The sequence below is a fragment of the Phyllopteryx taeniolatus genome, chromosome 13, assembly GCF_024500385.1.
Source record: "Phyllopteryx taeniolatus isolate TA_2022b chromosome 13, UOR_Ptae_1.2, whole genome shotgun sequence".
In the NCBI taxonomy this organism is placed as follows: Eukaryota; Metazoa; Chordata; class Actinopteri; order Syngnathiformes; family Syngnathidae; genus Phyllopteryx; species Phyllopteryx taeniolatus.
This window is the reverse complement of record NC_084514.1, coordinates 15277043-15283051: the sequence shown is the minus strand read 5'-3', so window position 1 is coordinate 15283051 and position 6009 is coordinate 15277043.

Sequence of the window (6009 nt, the reverse complement as noted above, 5' to 3'; positions counted from 1 at the left end):
CCACAGGTCCGTGAGCATCCCTTCCCACTTGTGTTCCCCACATCTTCCTTGACCGTCAGCCTCTAGAAAATAGACAAAAGGGAAGGGTGAGTGAGTGTAAAAGTGTTGAGCAAGTTATAGGACAAGGCGGCCTCTTCCTCCAGCCGGCATGCAACCGCCACAAATCTCATTGCATTGCATCTCGCCATTTACACACAGTGAGCTTGAAGTTACCGCAAGATAAACCTATTTATCTTCCGCCTTTATTGTGTGCCCTACATTTGCAAAATGGAGGTCAGTGATAAGGAAGAATGCCTCAGGAATCACACACCACGAAGTGTGTTTGTGGTCCTTCTTCGCACCGCCTCGTTATGTAAACACACAATGGCAGCAGGGCCAGGTAGAAGACATCCGTCAACAATGGTAGAAATATTACTCAACCAACTTGTTTTTTGTTTATATATATATATATATATATATATATATAAAACAGAGGCAAGAGACTCAGCACAAGCTAGCGGATGTTGCAAAATGTTATCCTCCCTCTTTTCCAAGAACAAAGATGCACTTTATCTAATTGCTCAATTCAAAAGCCTGAAAAAGTGAAGTTGATATTATCAGCACACATGCACCTGTAGGATGCCTGCAAAGGGGCATAAATGTCAATGTAAGTTTTTTTTTTTTTTAACTGATTTACTCAACACAGTACCGATGCACACTCTACCACTCTTCGCAAAATATAGGCAATGCACCACATAGGCCTTTTGCTATGTATATATACGCTGTACAGTTCAATGACTTATAGCATCCATATGGCTTATGTTTCACTAACAAGTTCTCTTTATGTATTTTTTGCTCAAGAAAATGAAATTGGCAGTCATTAACAATAATATCAATCTGCTTTGGAGCGATCCGTCAATAACTATTTGCCCTGGCAACGCCCCTTGTACATCACCAAAATCGATACGCCGCCATGTCTTGGTGTGACGTCATCGAAACAACTGGAGACCATTCCGCCGCGTTGCCGATGTGGGACAAAGGATCGTATGACACTGTTGTTGGGAGGACTCTGTTACAACATTGCTAGTAATGATTAATTTTATTGCTGTTCATGATCCGCCCGCGATCTGACCTGAATGGCCTTTGTTCCGCCCACACCCGAGCCCACCAAGAAATTAAAACCAGCAGGTATCAACCCCGATGCCTGATAAAAATCAAGCTATGAATCACGGCAAAGCTATACAATTGAAATACAAGTGTACAAATACTTTTGCATTTAGGGATTGAGTCCAAAGACTCTAATTGTAGTCCTCAGGAAGGGGCGGGTACTCTGCCAAGTCCAGAGGATACTTTTAGCACTTTCTATCGACTCACAAACCTTTAGGGAGTCAAATACTATATCAAAGCTGATATTTAATGCTATCACACAAAGAGCGTCTGAAATAGCTAGGGTCAAAGGTCATATCAGCCCATGTCTATTGTCATCCTTTTTACCAGGCGACCACTTTGTCTGTGATTGCGCCACATCAAAAAAGGCAAGTTGTCAGAGAGATGCGATTGAGCTTGCGTGCTGCGGAAAGAGGAAGTACAAAGCAAGAAAAGACTTCTCTCCGCACAGCCAAATCATCCATTCTCCACAGTCCCACCCTGATTACACACAACTCCTTGTGTATTCAGAAAAGTATGTCAGATCATGCTCTTTCACATGGTGGAAGGGACGAAAGAATACAGGTATTTAAAAGTAAAAAGCTTTGCGTTCATAAAATGATTCCTTGTGGCTCCCAGATCGAGATGACTTGGAAGGAAAAGGGACACGTATGTTCCAGATGTGCGTGTGTGTGTCTATGCATGCATGCGTGCGTGCGTGTGTTTGTGTGAAAGTGCACTTCTGAAGTTCTGTGTGGGCATGACTCAAAATTCTGGTCTGGCAAGTTTGTAGAGTTGAACCGGCAGAGCAGAGCGTCTCCCAGGACAAAGAGATCCATTGGTACTGGTTCAGGAAAGTCTGCTTTTTGACACACAAGAGTGTGTCAAGTTTTTGGGTCGATGTTAGTGAATACGCTGGGCAATGTCTATTAACCTTTAAAGGGCTCACTGAGACTTAGGATATTTCGCAATTGATCTGAACAAGACCAGTGCAATTGTACATGCGTAGGGGCCACTGACTGTGACTCTTTTTGGGACAGGTCTTTGGATCTGGACTGAATCGTTAAGTTAAGCATCAATAGCATGTTTCGCCACATAAATGTAAACAAGAGGATGTAAAAGTGGCTGATAATGGCCACAGGTCTGACATCCGTCTTTATTTTCCTTTCACTTCCTGGTGTAGTAAAAGTTTCAACCTTCCAGCCACTGGTGACAAAAAGACATGATGGCTCACATTTTTAATGTCATTGTCGAATCTTTTGATTCAGTCAAGAGCCTCTTTAAAATGTTGAAGGATTTGGAACAACAACTAAGTGTTACATTCTACAACGGAAACTCTTGTTTTTTGGGAAATGTATTGTGAAACAATATATCCCCTAACAAATGTTGCAATTACAAAAAGTAAGTTTAGAACCAAACATGAACCGTCCAGGTCAATGTATCGAGTGACAATTTCATCAAATGTAAAAAGAAGTTCACCACTCAGTATTATTATAGTTAACTTTAAAGACATGACAAAGGTGTAATAGAAGGGTGTCATGGATCACGCATGCACTTTTTTCGGCATTCTCAATTATCAAACAAGTGTAAAAAAAAAAAAAAAAAAAGTTAACCTCTGTAAACAAACAAACAAAACACTAACTTCCCTTGAATAGTTAAGTTACAATGAGTCTGATGATGCTGGAGGCTTTGAAAGTGAATCGGCTTCGGCTGGATTTACACTACAGGGGTCCTCCGTTTATAACTGTACCGACATACGACGTTCTGAGGTTACTAGCGATGCTCAATGAACTTGTTTGCACAGTGGCTTATGAATGTGTCTGCACAAGAAGGCGTGCTCAATTACCACCATATTAAAGGCTTTTCATTTGATTGTTTCATACCTCCATCCATCCATCCATTTTATGAGCCACTTCTCCTCACTAGGCTCGCGAGCATGCTGGAGCCTATCCCAACAATCCCCAAATTACCTACAAATTCACTACCACTGTAGGAACGGAACTCCGTCGTGAACCTAAGACAGCCCCCACCCCCCATACACGGTTTATGTGACACTGATGCAAATTTTTTAAAGTGTCACCATCAGAAATCCTCAGATCGGAATAAGGCTCGGAATTTATTGGATAGAACCTGCTAATGTGACCGAACTAGAAAAAAAATAGACTGGATCTATCTACCTGTCAATGCAAGTCTGGTATCATTGAAATTATTATACTTATACATCTACCTACCCAAACAAAATGTATAATGTATTCTTCTCAGGTTGTGGGTGATCATTTTCTGGATACTATTAGTGTCACACAAAATAAGCACAATCCATTTGTGTGATATTTTATCCCAATGCTAATTTGTATCACTGTAAAGGTTCAAGAAAATTACCGTATTTTCACGACCATAAGGCGCACCGTATTATTGGGTGCAGGCATGGTAAAACATATTCTTTGCTCATTAATCCATTGCTCGATTTGGTCTTCCAACTCGGGCCACCTCGTCTTGTTTCGGCGTTTTCTTTTTCTTTTTTTCCCGTGAAAACTCAGCTTTGTCTTCTTGACTTGGCGAAAATCGTTTTCCTGCTTCCTCCACTTGCGAACGATGGATTCGTTCATCTTGAATTCCCTCGCGGCTGCTCGGGGGTCCTTAGCCAAACCGATGTTGTTTTGCACAATGCACACCCCGGAAATGCTCCCAGTCAGTAAAGCGGTCAAATAAATACATAAATAAAAAAAATAAAAAAATAATAATAATAAAAATGAAAAAAACACCCCGATGCTATATGCTATATCCCTACTTGGGGCGTGGCTTTAGCGTCCTGTCCTCCGCCACATCCGCTTTTCCTCTGTCTAAGCAGCATGTTGGCAGGAAATGGCAAAAAAAAAAATTAAAAAAAATGTTGAAGATGTTGGAACTCGGCGCACACATACGGCGCGCCGCATTATAAGGCGCTCCGTCCATTTCGGAGAAAATTTTAAATGCGCCTTATGGTCGTGAAAATACGGTATGTATTTTTGTAGTCTTCTATAACGATGAAAATATGTCAAAATGTCTTTCTAACTATGAGAGAATTATGTGGGACATTTTCAAATTTGATATTGCAGAGTCAAATAGTATAATTTCAGTGTGTGTTTTGGAATTTTGGAATGGGTTTCTTTCTGCTGAAAATGTGGCCCGAGGGGTGAAAATGCACAGAAAGCAGGTGAAACACCAACCCCCAATGAGGCCTTGACAAAGGAGAGGTGTGAGACAGCTGGATTGCAGGGCGTGTCGGGCTCGTCCATCAGGCTGTACCTGAACAAAACTGCGCTTTAATGTGCAACTGACTTAGAATTCCACAGTCGGGCTTGCTGGGACTCGTCTGCGAGGTCAACACGGTCACCGAACATACAAGGAATCATACAGGAACTAACTGTAGTCAATTGTACACGCTTCCTGTATTAGGAGACGAACCATGACGAGGCCCATTATCAAGAAGTTTAATATTTGTTAGAATGTTATGTTCGTGAAATTTCACAAATAATGTACAAAACAGAATGTCATTTTCAAAAATTACAACCACATTGCTCGAGCGCTTGCATGCAAGGAATCAGTTAACTGAAGAACGCAGAAACTTGAGAAGCCAAATCAGACAAAGGGCTTTGGAACCGAACGGCCACCGTTTGAATCCCACTGTGGACAAATGACGAGGTGCCCTTGAAGAAGCCACTGGCCGCACAACCACTAGCCCAAGATTTGTGGCACCGTTTTGCGCACCTTTCACTCTGAGGTTGCTCCTTGCATGCCTTGAGTGCAAAATAAACATACAGCAGTGTGTGAATTCAATTTCCAGGCTCCAGCTCACCCATGACCTTAATGAGGACAAGCGCGACACAAAATGGATGGATAGTTTTTCATGAAACCTTGGGAGGAGTGGGGGGGGGAAACCATGGCGACACACAGATGGGATTTCACCTTACAAATTGAGATATTACGCATGAAAATACATGAAAATCTATTAAGGTGTGAAATTTAGTGAAAGTGTCCACAAACACTGTTGTTCATCCTTCAAATAAACAACATTTTACACAGGGACAACAAGCAAGCAAAACCCGACAATTTCATGGGTCACGGAGCACCAAACTACGGTATCTAATAAAAGCCAGTAAAATGGTGGTTAGAGTAGTCTGGTCAAATAATACAGAGTTCTATGGTTATATTTTTACAGGACACATTAGAGCCGTGATTCTCAACTGGTGTATCTGGACCCAGAAGTGGGTGGGTCCCGGACTGGTAGTAAAAAAATAAAGGGAGCTCCTCCTCGGTTCATCACGGTATCAACGTACGATGTTAGGAGTGAGATGTTTTGTCTCAGGATCTGTCCCAGTTCCTTGGAGAAGTAATTTCGGCCCTCTGTCTGTTTCACATACTGTATATTGAGGACTGACCATCAATAATACCATACCGTTCTTTAATCTGCTAGTCTTGTGCCCAGTTGTTGGCAAACAAGGGGTGGGCACTTTTTTTTATTTTCCGTAGGGGGATATTCCATAGTAGTTTCAGCAAAGCTTCTGACGCCCAAGGGAAAAGGTCAGCGCAAGGCTAAGGGGGCGTGCCTGCTTCGAGTTTGCTCGAGAGCGCACGGCAAATGATTGACAACTCGTTGGTCAAGCCTATTGGCTCCAATTGGTTGTTTTTCCTCAAGCGCAGTGGTTTCTTCACAATCAAATGAAAGATAAAAGATGGGGCCAGAGAAGGCTGATTGTCTTTCACAGATACTGTCAGGTCAAACTGACAGTTTTATCAAAGATGACAAAACTGTAAAGTCCTTGTTTAAGGGAAATTCTGTGGCCATATTTTTATTTAATTTGACTTTAGTCATTGAACATTCAATTGTCAAGCTCATCCTCAGTA